Source organism: Mus caroli, chromosome 15 (assembly GCF_900094665.2).
Source record: "Mus caroli chromosome 15, CAROLI_EIJ_v1.1, whole genome shotgun sequence".
NCBI classification, from domain to species: Eukaryota; Metazoa; Chordata; class Mammalia; order Rodentia; family Muridae; genus Mus; species Mus caroli.
Window position 1 is genome coordinate 9,812,120 of NC_034584.1, and position 17,412 is coordinate 9,829,531.

Here is a 17,412-nt window from a genome sequence, read left to right on the forward strand (position 1 = left end):
CAGCTAGAGATATGAGCTCTGGGGGTACTGGTTAGTTCATATTGTTGTTCCACCTATAGGGTTGCAGACCCCTTCAGCTCCTTGGGTGCTTTCTCTAGTTTCTCCATTGGGGGCCCTGTGTTCCATCTTGTAGATGCCCTCAACAGAAGAATGGATACAGAAAATGTGGTACATTTACACAAAGAAGTACTACTCAGCAATTAAAAACAATGGATTTATGAAATTCTTGGACAAATGGAGGTACCTGGAGGATATCATCCTTAGTGAGGTAACCCAATCACAAAAGAAGTCATTAGATATGCACTCACTGATAAGTGGATATTAGCCCAGAAACATAGAACACCCAAGATATAGTTTGCAAAACACAAGAAAATCAAGAAGGGGAAAGACCAATGGGTGGATACTTCATTCCTCCTTAGAATAGGGAACAAAATACCCGTGAAAGGAGTTACAGAGACAAAGTTTGGAGCTAAGACAAAAGGATGGACTATCCAGAGACTACCCCACCCGGGGGTCCATCCCATAATCAGCCACCAAACCCAGACACTATTGCACAATGCCAGAAAAAAATTGCTGAAGGGACCCTGTTATAGCTGTCTCATATGAGGCTATGCCAGTGCTTGGCAAATACAAACTCTTATTTTATATTGTCTATGCAGGTTCATCTTGCAATTTTTAATGCAACCTAGAGTGCATTTGAGAGGCAACAAAAATGTCTATAGTCAAAGAATAAACCACTGTGTCCATTATATCTGTTCAAGCAAGTTGTCCTACACACTGTGGGCAGCATTTCTCTGAAAACCGCATGTAATCGATGCAAAATTAAATTCTAAATACCCATCAAAAGTGGAGTGAGCTTTCCAGTTGATGTAATTCTCTCGATATCAGAGGAAATGGGCATCAAATTTGGTATTCAGAAAGTATAACTTAGTGCTTTTAACAGCAGGCAGAGTAATTAGCTGAGCAATTAAGAGGCCGTAAATTATAACTTTAACTCAGATAGCCATCCTCTCTAACACCTTGGGAAAGTCTATCATCCATTACTTCCTCTATTACCTCCAACCTCTTTTATTTTTGCATCTATAAAATAAATTGAAAACCAGAATTCTCCAGAAAGTTACCAATGAACTAAATAAGGACAGGCTTAGGAACAGTGGGGACCCCTAAGATTATTTGGTTAAATCTGCTTTTAGGCTCATGATAAAATGTCACTTTTGCTTTCAAAAAATTTTAAGGATTATTTATTTATTTATTTATTTAATGTATGTGAGTGTTCTATCTTCATGTACACTTGCATGCCAGAAGAGGGAGTCAGAACTCACTATCCATGGTTGTGATCTACCATGTGGGATTTGAACTCAAGACCTCTGGAAGAGCAGCCAGTGATCTTAAACACTGACCCATGTCTCCAGTCCCCAGTTTTCAAAATTTTAAGTATACTATGTGTGTTGATATTGTTTTCATAAGTTTTATAGTAGAACCATTACAAAAGGCTTTCCATGTGTCATACGTACATGTTCTAGCCAGGAAGAACACACTAGCTAATGTCTGTTGCAGAGAAAAACAAATTTATAAGAAGTTTGGTTTCACCTTAAGTTCCAAGGTCAGCTGTGAAGATGTTAAAGCAAGGTACTATGCTACCATTAATCCCATTAGCACCTGCAGGTCTTGATTGAGGTATCTGTCACCAGGCCTCCTCTCTGTAGACCCATTTCAGATTCGAGCTGAGCTTTAACATCTTTTCCCTTTCTAAACCGGTCTCTTAAAAGTGCTGGCTTGTGGTTTTTACAAATCCCACTGTGTTGCCTCTTCCTTCTCCACACCTAGTTACTACCCAAACCATCAATCTACCCTTTATCCATTTTTATAGTTTTGTATTTGTTATCCCAAAGGGATATTATTCCTTCAATATTTACTGCTGAGACACATTTATTCATCTTATCTTTGGGGGGAAAACACATATCTGTTCCTTATATATATATCACTTTCGACTTTGGTCTTCCCTTAGGACCTTGATGGTGCCCAAGTTCATAATACTTGAGTGATAGCACATTTTAAAGTGGTGACACCCAGGTGGCAAATAAAAGTGGTTCCTGATGGGGAACCAGGAAGCAGAAGGCTGTGAGTATCATCTCAGAATGTCGTGTGCTAAAGCAAGAGCTAGTCTGACTTGTGCTATATTGCTAAGAAATACTTTATTCAGGACTTTCACAGCAGGAAGCAAGACCACTGAAGCAGGGAGTGACAGATTGAGCCAAAATGGAAAGACAATGTCAAGTGGAAATTTATAGTCATACAGGTTGGGAGGGAGTGAATGGGGTTGAAAATAATCACTAAAAAGGGTATTTAATGGAAAAACGTCTTCTATTGTGACCAAATAGGATTCCTGTTGAAGGCAGGCAGAATGACTTTTGTCTGGCTTGAGATGGTGTCATTAAGAATTTCGTGAATGATGGAAATCAGATAAGAAAGGATAAGGACTCCCTTTAGTTGCTTAGTAGGTTTCTTGGTTAAATTGTGTTTTGTAGACCCAGCAAGTGTAGAGGCCAAAGCCAAGACTTCACATGGAAAATGCTCAAAGGAGCTTGATGTAAGTTACGTCGGGAGAAACAGCTCATCAGAATATTACAAGGAACACTGTATTGTATGAGTGTGAAGAAAATGTACTTGTCTTTTATGCTTCCAAACAGCTCTCTGTGTGATTTTGCGGCTGATCTGTGTCCAGCGTCTGTGAGAAACTTGCCTTAAGATGCTTTTCCAAGTCTCTGAAAACTTCCTGTACGTTCAGTTATGTCATTGTACTCTAAGCCTCTGTTCTGCAGATTGTTTGCTCAGATCACACATCGTGAGCACCTGGAGAACTTGTAAAGCCATATATGAGAGCAGGGAGCACTTACATGGCTGAGGGAAGGAGAACCTGGTCTATATAGAACAGGCCCAGTTAGGGTCTACACAGCAAGACCCCACCCAAACATTAAATATAAACTGAAAGTAATGATTGTTTGATATTTCTGGACAGTACCAAGTCATTGTGGGAATCTTTAGTATGATCTTCAATGTTGGCAACTATCTATTTCTGGAGATTAGGTCTTATATAACCCAGGCTATGACTCAAGCCTGCTATGTACCTGAGATGTACCCTGCTATATACCCTGAACTCCTGATCTACCTCCTCAGGGCTGGGATGAACGGCCTCTGTCAGCACATCTGGCTTAGCGCTGGCAACTTTTGAACTTTCCTGGCTAAGCTGAGGTACAGCTGGGGTAGATCCGTGGCTTTAACTGCAAATTATGAAGCTGCAGACAAAAACAATGTCTATCCTCACAGCCAGCAAATTCTTAATATTTTCTGCTCTTAACTAGGCAATCAAAATTCTCTTCAGTTTTTTTCTTAGAGAAAATGTTGTCCCTGTTTTGGTCTTTCTTCAAGAGAGGTTCTTTATGTCCCTTATTTATCTACACACCTTATATCAACAATGTCTATCCTCACAGCCAGCAAATTCTTAATATTTTCTGTTCTTAACTAGACAATCAAAATTCTCTTCAGTTTTTTTCTTAGAGAAAATGTTGTCCCTGTTTTGGTCTTTCTTCAAGAGAGGTTCTTTATGTCCCTTATTTATCTACACACCTTATATCAACAAAAAGTCTGACTTCTTACTGATAAGGGACAAAAGAAGTATTTCCTGGTCCTTGCACAACTTCTTTAAATAAACAAGTTGCTGGAATTCAAATATCTATTTTCATAGCTTGGGAATTCAAATATCTATTTCCATAGCTTGCATGCACCAGGCCGCCTTTTATTTGAAAGAATGTCTATGAGTAAGGGAGACAAAGATATATGAGTAAGGCATGGGGTAAGGGTGTGTGTTTGGGAGTGAGACAGAAACTTTGTCTAGACAACTTGTACTGTGGAAAATTCCTTGGTCTACTCTGAGGAAGCTGTTAAGCCAGGCTGTGAGAATTTGGTCCTGTACTTACAAAAGCATTCCTAAGAGTCATCCTTTCACACCTGTCTGTCATCAACACCAGGAACAAGTCACCTTCACAGGGAATTCTAAAGCTTTTCACAGATCCTTCCCTTGCCCCTAGTCACTGTAAAAGTTTTGAAACAAATTATTATTAATAAATGATATCTCAATATCAATTTTCTTCTCCTAGTATTCCCAGGCAGCCACAAAACAGAAATAAAGTTATTCCTTTACCTTTTGACTTTGCTTAGAGTCTGAAGCAATTATTGTTAATCCTATGAATTTCAGAAGTATTTGGAGACAAACGGTCATCTTGCAGTTCCTCGAGATGACATATACGTACACATTACTGTGCAGGATTTGGAATCAGCGTAAAGCAAAACATACAAAAGGTCGTATATAATAGCTACATGAGCAAAATTATCTCGAATGCATAAAATTACATCAAAGACAGACGAATGATTAATATGAGAGGCTTATAAGCTTCTCGTAGAACGCAGTCGTGCAGAGTTCAGAGACATGCGCACTGGTCTTTCTTTTTCCTTTAGAGTTCCATAACCTCTCTGTTTTCCTCCTGCTTGTACTTGGATGGCAGAGGCTGTCACATCAGCGTTACTTAGATTATAAACAAGAACCATCATCTGAGGTCAGGCACTTTGCACAGGCCTTTTAGAAGTGACTTGTCACTCAGAGATTAGTCAGAGCTGAGACATTTCCCTGATTCAGGTCACTGTGGGAATTAGGCTGTAGCTCACGTTAACTGAGGCCTCGAAGGTCACTTGTTAGACCCGATACCTTTTTAAAAATCGATACTTAAGACCGCAGCTTTGGAAGGACCATTGCTTGCCTGAACCCAATAGATGATATGTGAGCCTATGTTTACAGAACATCCTTCATACTGACACAGCTCTGGAAGTGGGCAGGGCAGTGACGAAGTGGTTAATCATTTGCTCCTCGCCTCATGCGTAGCTGAATGTATCATTACTCATTGGCATCAGTAGGAGCTGTTGCAGGTTTTTTTTTTTTTTTTCTTTTTTACCTTTTGGACTGGTGGGTTACAGGAAAAGAAAATATAAATGGTGAATAATGACTAACAGAAGGTACGTGGAGAAATATCGGTGCCGTCGGCCTCCTGTTTTTTTTGTTTAACTTTTGCTGGGATTCATTGCCACAGACAAGCATTTGAATGACTTCATGTCGACGGTGTGACAGGCGTCTCAGGCAGCTCAATCCTTCAAAAATATTCCTAAAATACTTTGAAGCTATTCGAATGTTCACTATGCATGTAATGTTAAGTAGAGGCTCTCCATCAGTCTTGATGTGTGTGCCCGTGCTCAGATGTGGAAGGGCGCATCTAATCAGCTGGGGAATATTTTATGTGTGAGCACTCTCGGGATGCAGATAAGTTTCTCCCTGTTTATTTCCACACAGTTAAAATTGTGTTTAAATTTATCTCGGTTACATTTTAGGAAATCGGACGTATTCATTCTGAAAGGGAGAATCTTCCATATACTTGGTCTCATCAGACCAGATTTCTTCTGATCTTGGTGCCAAATCTTACCCTTTCAAGGTCCCAGTGGGAAGAACTATTCTATCATCGTTTCTTCTGGCAAATCCAGAAACTTTGAATTTACCTCCTCCCACAAATATGTCACTTTTCTTGCCTTCTTATCCCACGGATAATTCTTCACCTACTATCTGCTATTCTGCCTTGGTTAATTATCCAAGTGTATCTCTAGCAGTCCGCATTATCCCAATCAGTGAGGATAATACATGGAACATTATGCATTAATCAGGTTCTATCTTTGTTAGCAAACCAACACCCATGTGTGTGCACGTAATCCCTGAGCATCTTAGCCAAGAGTCCTTTGTCCACTGTCTATGAGTCATGCGTTTGCCTTTTCAATCTCCATTGTTGGTCTCTATTTTTCAAGGCATTATATTTCTTCCTGGGTTCTAATTCAACAGAGTCATACTATTTTATAAAAAAATCCTCAGGGGATATTTGTAACATGGGTAGAGACATCAGATGTAATACTGAGGTGGCTTGTGTTTCCTGACTGGCAATGATATTTCAGATGTTTGACCCACGATGAGTCTTTTAAAACCCTGTCTGGTATGTAGGAGACACCACATCATGAAAGACTGGGTCTTAAGTTAATTGTTAATTGTCCATCCAACCTCACATCTTATCAGACCATGACTGTTTGCTGTTCAAACAGAAGATTGTCGTTGTGTTTACTAGTAAATCCAAATTCCTTCTCAGTTACTATTAAACATGAGTTGTGTATAATTTTACTCTTATCTTTGCAAGAGAGAAAATATTTAAAAAATTAGTGTGCTAATATTAAGTGATATCTTTGCTGTCTGGGAGTAACATAGAGGGGCTTCTTCCTTGCAATTTTTTTATCAGGCTCAGATTTAGAGGGGCTGGCGAGATGGCTCAGAGCTTCAGATACCATACTGCTCTTTCGGAGGTCATGCTTCCTACCCACATTCATCTCAGCTGGGAATAACGCCTGCAAGCATAGCTCTTGGATGTCTGACACCGTGGGCCTCCAGGGGCACCTGAACTCTTGTGCATACATATACCCACATATAGACAGACATATAATTAAACATGAAAGATAAATCTTTAAAAAATCACGGTGTTAGGTATCTGAACACTCTATTTTACATATTTGAACATTAACTTTTCTTAGTCCAACATTTAATGTTGGGAGCCAACTGGGAGTGATTCTTTCTTCTAATTTCTTTATTTTTGAGATTATAGTACAATTACAGTATTAAACATAAAATTGTTATGAAGATGTGCTAACCTGTAACTGATTCCTGGTTTTGTTTTTCTTAAATACATTACTTTTTTGGTCAAAATTTCGGGCTAAAATGCATTTAGAATTCTGTTCTGTATTTTACTCCTGTATTTTNCTCTATGATATTTGTCAAAAACAAAATAAAAATTCAAAATGAACACATGTGATTGTATTACTCTGTGTTTCTTCAGGAATGATTTGTAACATTGCACATCGATTTAATATATTTTATTTAAACGTGGATTCCTTTTGAGGAAGACAAATAGGAGTTTGGGATCTGTCAAATATTGTCTGCTCGATTTTGCAAATTGCTGATGTAAGAAGTTGTGAAATTATTGGTCAGTAGCAAGATTGAAAATGGTTTTCATTTGATATCAATGAGAACTTCTGCTTTGATTTCCCCAGCCTCATATTTGACCCCTTTGCCCAATGTCCAGACAAACTTAAACTTTGTCTTCTTCAACTGATCCAGGCCCCACCAAGGATGTATCTTTTGATCTCCAACAAGTAGAAAAATCAGAGATAGCAACCTTCCCTGCTTCCCCACAGGGCTTCAGAAGGACTCCCTCCCCTTTTCCCTCACTAGTGTGACTTGTCCCAACTTCATACGTGTTATTGTGTATTTTGTATTCCATTGGTAGATTTATTTCATAATTCTTTAACAGCTGTAAGCCTAAACATTGGCAGGGTTTTATATTTGCATAAGCTTGAATAAAATTGTAATAAAAACAATTTAACATTGAGAAAAGGTGTTCTCTTCAGAAAGAAGACAGAAAACCAACTAAATCAGCCCCAAACCTGAACTCAGAGTCAGTTTCTCATCTCCTACCTCAGAAAACAAAGCAAAACTGCAAAACCAACCTACCAAACAAAAAAGCAAGCAAGTAAACAAAAATCTTATCCTCAGATTTCCCAAGTAATAACTTTTTTTTTTTGCATTTTATGGAGAGGGTCTTTTATAGGATTTCCTATTTCTTTCTTTCGTTCTTTCTGTTTTTTTATTCTTTTTTTATTAGATATTTTCTTTATTTACATTTCAAATGCTATCCCGGAAGTTCCCTATACCGCCCTCCCAGCCCTACCCTAACTTCTGTCAGTTTGTTTCTTTGTCTCTCCTCCCTGTAATCTGCCTTTCTCTTTATCTTCAGCAGAACTGACTGTTTAGAGCATCTTTGCTGGTTCCATAGATCTTATCAATATATCCATTTCTGTGTGTCTTTCTCCTCAGTCCACTGGCATCACTGGCCACTCTCCTTCTGCTGACTTCTCACGTTGTTGTGTGGCTTTCCCGTTCACCTTCTGGGCTACACTGTCTTCTGCAGGTTCGTTTCCCTCTATGTGGACACTGAGGGCTGGCAATTCCATGAAACTCCATCTTTTGTTCCCCGAGTTTCGGTATATCCTTCTTAGGGTTATTCCATCCACATCCGTAGTTTAAGTAACCAGCTGTAGAACAGGGACGCTGAAGCTGGTATTTTTATCTTAGGTTTTTGCTTAGCTCCAATTTTATACATCCATATTGTGCTCAGTTAAAAAGTTTCATTTTAGATGTTTTAAATACGCCTGCAACTCAACATGTCTAAAACTGTACCCATGGCCTTCTGTCCCAAACTTGTTGCTTCTAAGTTTCCCGTTGCAATAATAAGTCTACCTTCGTCTACCCGTCACTGTCACTCAGCCCAATCCTGGGCTCTGCTCTAGCTATAGTACCTTGCTTGTCATTCTTTGAATAAACCAGGATAGCTGTTATTATGTGACTTCTGCAATTGTTCTTCCCTATGGCTGCAAAGGCTTCTTCTCTCTGTGTCTGCTGTGGAACGTTACAGCGGAATGTCCATCTTAATTAGAGCAGTGTGGTTACGCTGATGTTTCCTCATAGAAGTTAGTAGGGACTCTCCCTGGAGATCTGCTAGCTGTGCCATCTTCTCCTTCCCTGCTAGCTGTGTAATTCTTCCCTGCTGTACCAGGTCTAATGGTCTCAGGTGGTTCTAGAGTGTGGAAGGTTAACTGAAGAGGGAAGTCTCCATCTGCACGGCTCTGCGGAATCATCCTCCATGGTAGAATAAGACATTTTTTGATGCATCTCTTTCAGGGTCCCAGAGGCTCCTGGAAAGTCACTATGCTCCTCTAAGAAGCTTATCCGTGCTCCTTTAAAGAGGTCCAGTGAACTTATTGGCTCACCAGGTTGAACATGGGTGGACTGATGATTTTAGTGTATCACTGGTTCCCTATCTGTGGTGAGTAGGTAATTATTTGTGTTTCCCGAAGAAGAGCTTCCCTCTCCAATTTTCAGTAGAGTATAATCAATATATACAACTGAACCATGCAGAACATCACTGATTCAGTGCAGGGAACCTGGAGACCGTATAATCAACATACACAGCTGAACGATATAGAACATTATTGACTTAATACAGGATTGAGTTCTACTCTGAAAACTTGGCATCAGAGGAAGTCAGATTAAAAGGAGTGGTAACAACAAGGAATTTCAGTATGTTTGTAGTTTTGTTGGAAGAATAAAATTTATACTGGTTGTTGTTTGGAGCTTCCTGCCATCCTCCGAGGCAGTGATTTATCCTTGATGCAAAAATGCACATAGAGATATCCATTCTTTGTTTATCTCTTATTTCAAACATTTCTGCTTCCTCACAGAAACTTGCCTACATCTCTCTAAGAGAGTAGCTCGACCATCTGTTACTCTCCGTCACATGGTTAACTTTTTCGCTTCTGTTCTTGTAAATAGCTGTTAGGCTATTGTTTATAGATGTAGTCTCTGAAAACTACAGTCTAAACTTCTCAGAAGAAGTTACCTTATTTGCGTTGATTATAATGGTTGAAAATGGTGTCATCTACATCCTAGAAATGTAGCTTTGCTTATTAGCTCCCAAATTCAGTCACTTCTGTTTTTTTTTCCCATAGCATTACCCTTGTCTTGGCTACCCTCATTGCTAGCTCACAATAGCTCACTAACTGCATCCATTTAGTTACCCTCCAGTGCACATATTTTCCACTCTGCAGCTAGAGTAGTGCTTTTATGGAGGCAAATCTGATAATGGTTCTTTATTCCTTAAAAAACATTCAAGCATTTCCCATTGTTCTAAAGATAATGACCAGAATCTTTGAGGTGAGCTATAAAACCACGCATGATCTTCCCCATTTCTTAGAGCTTTGTCCCTTGTTTCTCCCGGCTAACTACTTTGATATTCTACAAGTTTTTCAAGCACACCATTTCCTTCTCACCTTGAGTCCTCCACATGTTCCCGCGGCTGGTGTGGTACTTCAGTGGTACTCCGTTCCTGCTGTAGAATTTATAAGGTTCATTTCCTCACACTTTTCAAATTTTAATCTAAAACTCATTTAGTATGTGTCTGGTACCTAGCTGTGTGTTAGCATGAATGATAATGCACTTGGTACTCTGTGATTATACCTTGGTACACACTCTATTGCTTCCCAAGTAAGGAGTCAAGTTGGCTTTTAATTCTAATGTTCTTATAATTTGTCAACATATGCATTTATCTATTTATTGAATTTTTTTCTAAACCTCTTCTACTAAACCATGAGTTCCATGTTGTCTGGATTTGTGGCTCAGATAAATGTATGACATCAAACTCCAAGCACTTTACATGCTGACTATTACATGCACTAAAATTTATTTTTAACTTGAAAAATCTATCATATTTGTCTATCAGTCAGACATTCCCAATGGGAATGATTTTCTGCCTAAAATCTGAAGTATCCACTTTTGTACACCTAACTTGAGCTTTGTATTCTGAAACTCTTTCTGCAATGATCTGAGTTTCATCTTTGTGCATTTCTCTAGTTACATCTAATAGGAATCTTGCTTATACTTTTGTTTACAAAATCCTCTGATGAAATTGCAGTGTTGGTCAAATATAAGCCTGATTGAACTGGGCTCAGTGGCTTTTGCCATAAGCATTTAAGTTAATCTGTTGGCACGAAGAGAATGCATTTCTTTCTATTTGGCAAGAAACTAATTCATTTCAGCCATGGAAGCTGGCAGTTTTCAGAATAGTATCCTAGTGACTGGTGTAAGCCAATGCAGGTTTCCAAGGCCTTTCTCAAGCCAGTGGCACACTCAACACATTGAAAATCTGGCTAGATGTATGTCAAGAGAAACCAAAGCATGCTATAAACCATGATTGATTCAACTCAGTAGTGGTTTGAATTGTGTTCCATGAAACGTTGACATTAGTGGAGATCAGGATGAAAGGTAGGACAACAATCAGGATTTTCAATCAGCTTGCAGCCTCGTTGCAGCAGTAAAATTTACACACATTTTGATTGGGTCTTCCTGCCATCATCCAGTCAAGTGATTTATTCTTGACTTGTACCATGATGTGATCCCCGGTCCCAAATCCCCCATCTGGAAGAGCTCCATCTTTCTTGGGTCATGCAATTTTCAAACCTTGGATTTCAATCTCACTGTCTTGTTGTGGCTGGGTATAGGCTAGCTGGTCCTCAAGGTGCCTCTCCATCCTTACAATTCATTTTCTTTGTAGACCTGTCATTTCTGTTTCTGAACCATCTTCATCTTCTTACTCAATGAAGGTATAGAAATTACTTTGTGAGACTAAGCCAGTGGGATGTCATTTAAGAAGATAAGGAAAAAAATGTGAATTTGGGGGCTGTGTAAGAAAATAGATGTCCTTGGATTGTGACAGCATGAAGTTCATTTTCAAGTGTTTGTATCTTTCTAATGAAAAATAATTCATGAATTCATGTTTAAGTTGGACATTCCTAATGGTAGCAAGCTTTTTCTAAGTATGCTGAAATCTACCCTTCAGTGTGATTGCCACCATTTCTTCCATGTGGTTTATTATTTGGGTGATACCCTAGAGCCTCTCAAGACCTGAAAATCAATAGGTAATGTCCACTGTTTCTGCCTTTAGTACCTACATAACTGGTGTTCATAATCCCTAAAATGAATATGTGGACATAGATAGAATACTGTACTATAGAGTTGAGTTTAAGGAACTCTTTAGAAAAAACTTATTGTCTTCTCATATGTGGATTTAGTTTTATCCAAGAGATTACTAAATTCTGATTAATATGATATTGTAGGGAAAGTAGATTTCAACATACCTTCCTTTAAGCGCAACAAAGCATTCTTTCTGGATGGAAAGATCACCCTATCTAGGAACCTAAATCCAATAGACTGTATAAATTATAGGCATCTCTGGAAATAATTAGTTGCTATGTTTCCATTTTAGTTACCACAAAGCTAATTAAGCCAATGTTTCACAGTTAGGAGATCTTTAATAGACTCAGAATTAGAGGAACTATATGCACTGAGGTAAAACCTGAAAAATCAAGTTTACTGTTATCTCCAACACAGAACTTTCTTAAGATTTTCTGGCTCAGAATATACTTGCAGTGATAAATTTAGACTTTGAATAACTGTTTAGCATAGGAGAGACCCTGCTGAAAATTAGGTCATTTTATGCATCAAAACTTTAGGAAAATCAATATGGCATTTCTGCATATTTCTTCTAAGTGAAAATGTAGCTCATCTCCTAAAAGAGACATCAAAGAAGTAAAATATGATTTCCTTTGTGCCCTGCATGCTCCCAGGAATTAAGGATTATATCTCCTTTCCTTTAGCATTTGATAAAAATCTCCCAAGTAACTGCTAAGAATAGACATGATAAGAACTAGTTAAAACAGAGTATTAAATTGATAAAACCCACCTAGCTGTTCTGCTCACCACCTGTGTTGAAATTATAGCTGTTAATACGATTATTCTAATCCAGACCCAAGAAGAAGAGAATATAGTCAGAAAGCATGCAATTCTCTGCCATTGCAATAGAGATTAATGCTACTTATGAAACAGGGGACTGGAAGCTTTCATTTTGTCAGACCCTTGATGTAGGGGCCATCTACATATACTTACATGGAACAACACAGGAAGCATCTCGATAGGTTTTCCGTGGCTATATCATGGACTTATTTTCAAAAAGCTCTTCAAGATACAGTATTTCCTTAGCTCTTTATACAACTTTGAATCATACATGCGTATGCCATCTATTTTAGTAACACACTTTTGGACACATTAAAGTGCTTTTCTTTAATGTGTAGTACCACCTTTATTCAAGCTTTGGTAGCAATGTGTTGATTGTCAAGTGCAGTGGGTGTGTTCATGCCAATCTATTATTGGAAATGAGGCTGTGACACTGTCGTCTGCTGTTTGCCTGCATGCTTCCATAATGCATCTTCCCAAGGTCTTTTCTTGTCATTCATTCTGCAAATGCTGTGTTTCATTCTGGCACACTCTGTGGTGATTTTACACACTTAATATCTATTCCCCCCTCTCCTTCTTTCCCTGTCCTAGCAATAAAATTTATTTCAAAACATAATCTTGGTAAATGTGGTCACTTCTTTATCCACTTGAAACTAGTTCTGGATGGTGAAATATAATCAGGTTTAGGAGCTGTAGCTCATTGGGGTACTTGCCGGGCATGTGTGAAGTAGTTGACTCGGTCCAAGCACTAAATAAGGAAGTATAGACCAGGATATTAATATGAAGGCATGCCCTTATTATATATGCACATCCAATGCCTGAAGATGGGCCCACAATGACTGTAAAGGAAGCCTCTAATGTGTGTAAAGAGAAAGAAGGATTCTGGACAGAGCTGTGTTCCTTACTTTTCTCTTGATCTTCTTCCCTCTGGATTCTTGTTATGTAAAAAGGAGCTCCTATTTGCCTCAGAAACAATAATTTTCCCCATCATTTCAAAACTTTGTTGTTTTTAATTTGTTTATAAGTAATGCTTTAACTATTAGTTAATGCCCCTCATTAAAGACATAAACTATGGTGTTGTAACTATAAATTATCACTAAACACAACATAGAAACAAGAGGAAGGGTTAGTGAAAATTCTTTAAATGTAAAATTGTCTCATCATTATAGGCTCAATCAACTTGGTCGACATCTTTGTTTGATGCCCTTTACACCAAAAAGAAGTGACAGAACCTATGGGGAGCCAGTTTCTAAGATACTGAACATGGAAGTAGCCCTGTGTAGACAATGTGACAATTCTTAGTAGGTTTTCTTCTCTGGCATTACAGATATGCAGGTGAAGAGATGAGGGACCCTAGATGGGTGATGTGAAGAGACTGGCCATAGATGAGTGGCAGTGTGTATTAGCAAGCAGCCAGAGAGAGAGGCAAGTGTTGTAAGAATTCAACTCAGTCTCCTCAATTGCTGGTGGGACTGCAAGTTGGTACAACCACTATGTGAATCAGTTCGGCAGTTCCTCAGAAAATTGGACATAGTACAAACTGAGGACCCAGCTATACCACTCCTGGGCATATACCCAGAAGATGTTCCAACATGTAATAAGGACACATGCTCACACTATGTTCCTATCAGCCTTACTTATAATAGCCAGAAGCTGAACCCAGATGTCCGTCAACCGAGGAATGGATACAGAAAATGTGGTATATTTACACAATGGAATACTACTCAGCTATTAAAAATGATGAATTCCTGAAGTTCTTAGGCAAATGGATGGAACTTGAAAATATCATCCTGAGTGAGGTAACCCAATCACAAAAGAACACACATGGTATGCATTCACTGATAAGTGGATATTAGCCCAGAAGTTCAGAATACTTAAGTTACAATTCACAGACCACATGAAACTCAAGAAGAAGGAAGACCAAAGTGTGAATACTTTAGTCCTTCTTAGAAGGGGGATCAAAATATCCATGGAGGAGATACAGAGACAAACAGAAACTGAAGGAAAGGTCATCCAGGGACTGACCCACCTGGTGATCCATCCTATATACAGTCACCAAACCCAAACACTATTGTGGATGCCAACAATTGCTTGCTGACAGGAGCCTGATATAGCTGTCTCCTGAGAGACTCTGCCAGTGCCTGACAAATACAGAGGTAGATGCTCACAGCCATCCATTGGACTGAGCACAGGGTCCCCAAAGGAGGAGCTAGAGAAAGGACTGAAGGAGCTGAAGGGGTTTGCAGCCCCATAGAAGGAACAATAATATGAACCAACCAGTACCTAGCAGAGCTCCCAGGGACTAAACCACCAATCAAAGAGTACACCTGGAGGGACTCAAGGCTCCAGTCGCATGTGCAGCAGAGGATGGCCTTGTGGGATATCAGTGAGAGGAGAGGCCCTTGGTCTTGTGAAGGCTTGATGCCCTAGTGTAGTGGAATGCCAGGACAGGGAAGCAGGAGTGGGTGGGTTAGTGAGCAGGGGGGAGGGGGAATGGGGTAGGGGGGTTTGGAGGGGAAATGAGTAAAGGGGATAAAATTTAAAATGTAAATAAAGAAAATATAATAATAATAAAAAAAGAAGTCATCTTACTTTCTATTTTTCCCCGTTTTTCTTCTCTTCTCCTCTTTCCCTCATAACAGTAATCCCATTATGATCTCCAAGATTGGTTTAGTTTTATTTTAAAATTAATGCCTAGCCATATATCTCTGCTACCTAGCAGTCCATCAGAGGTAAATGTCAAACGCTGACTTACTAGTTCATCTAGTGTTTGCAACGCTAGACTCTTGCTCTCTGCCTTTCCCCTTAGCCTTATACATGATGGGAACATTTGCATTTCTTTGAGGCTAGAACTCCTTTTAGCCTTCACACGTATCCTTGCACACGTAGTCTTTGCCCATCCTCCCCAACATTTACTTAGTGCTCTGGGTAACTCTATTTGGCACAAGCTCCGAAGCTCTAGCCACTTACTAAATTAGCTATGTCAACCAATGTAAGTTCACAACTTAATTGAAAACTAGGGGCCATGAATGGTAGAACATAATATTATTCCAGCACTTATCCTAAGTGCAGAGCCAGGAGGATCAGAACCGCAAGGTCCTCCTCAGCTACAATGTAACTTGAAGGCCAGATTGGGCTACATGAGAACCACATGAAAACAGAATTAAAATGATAAAGAAAAAGGAAAGAAATCAAAGCAATTACTAAGCTCTGCTCATGGAGTTCTGTAAGGTTGAATTGGGTCAGTACATGGCTTTAGCACAACACAGATACAGCACTGCAATACACGTAACCAGTATCACCACTATTAATTTAAAAACATCTCTCCATTCTTCTTCAATAAATCTGACTTAGATATTTCTTTCCTGGATTCCTATACCATGAGAATATTGCTATTTTTCATTATGCTGTTTATAGCAGAACCACAACATTTGGGGTTGACTTTGGGTTTTGTTACTAGCTAGATGGGTTTGTGCAAGTTGACAAACTCTCTGTGTTTGTTATCTACTTCAGTGAAATAGGGATAATATACAATCTGTTACCCAGTATTATTATAAAAGAAAAAGGACTTAATATATATCGAGCTCCCAAGCTTGTGCCTGAATTACTGTAAAGTTCTATAGAAATATCTGCTATGCTAATTACATTTTTACAGAGTGTCACTAAGGCAACAGAGGCTTCCCAGAGGCAGGGGTTTCGACACTGATGGTTTGTAAATTTCCAGCACTTAATGCTAGGTAGCTAGTTAGATACTAGCATGATTAGAAGACTCCAGGGCTAGACCTCTCTCTCAATTATCAGTTACAGAACTAAGACCTGGAACTACAAGGCTAATTAACAGACAGAGGTACTAGAGCTGAGTCAAGTCTTTGGCCCTGAGAGGAAGTATGGCATCCTGAACTGTCCAGATGGCCACTGACTAATAACCATCTAAGCCTCCTTCTTAGAGCCCTCCCCTGTGTGGGAATAGTATACAGCAGCGAGCTTTCTGATAACAAATGAAGTTGTTGTCCTTTCAAAGAGGAACCAGTATGAATAGGTCAATCAATCACCAGGAAAAAAAAAATGCCTCAAAAAAGTTATCTGTCCCAGACACTTAGAAACAATTTCAGTGTCTAAAACATCTATGGACACAATAGTCTCTCTTGTTTCTCTCACACCATGAGTGTATACTGCCATGGTCTCCTGGCCACTGTCTCTTTCTCATTCTTTGAGGCTATCCACTTTGGTCTGCAATATACTCTGCCTATCTTCTACTCTACACTCTGTTACATCTCATCTAAAGTCTTTTGATGGAGATCACAGGAACAGGTCAGGCAGGCAATGGGGGTGTGTGGCAGAGAGAGATTCCAGTGGTACTTGCTGCAGACGTCATCACTGCAGCTCATGTACAACAAATCTTTCCTGAATGTCAGATGAAATTTTTTCATCCTGTTCCATTAAAGAATGAATTTAAAAGTCAAGGCTGCTGATATATTTTTTTCCTTAACCACTCCTAAATATACTTTCCAGAGAGAATGAGAACATTGGTCTTCAGTGGTTTTAGCACTCTTCTGATAGGATTTTCTTTATTCCTGTCAGACTTGATAAGGACCACAATAGGCAGAGAAAATACTAAACTGCTGACATGTGAAGTGCCCCATTAGAAATTCTAATGCTTCTGCTATTTCCACTCCCATGGTTCCTGGCTGTAGTATGTAGGTTTATTTAAGGGCAACTTAGGCCATGAACATTTTTATTCTGAGTGACAAATTGCAGTGAGCCTCTGCTTTTTACGTTTCTCACACACTGCCCAGTAATGGATGAAGTGTTTGTTGTGCTTTCTTCGATTTGTTTGCTGTGTGTATGTATATGAGTAACTGTGGCATTAAGTG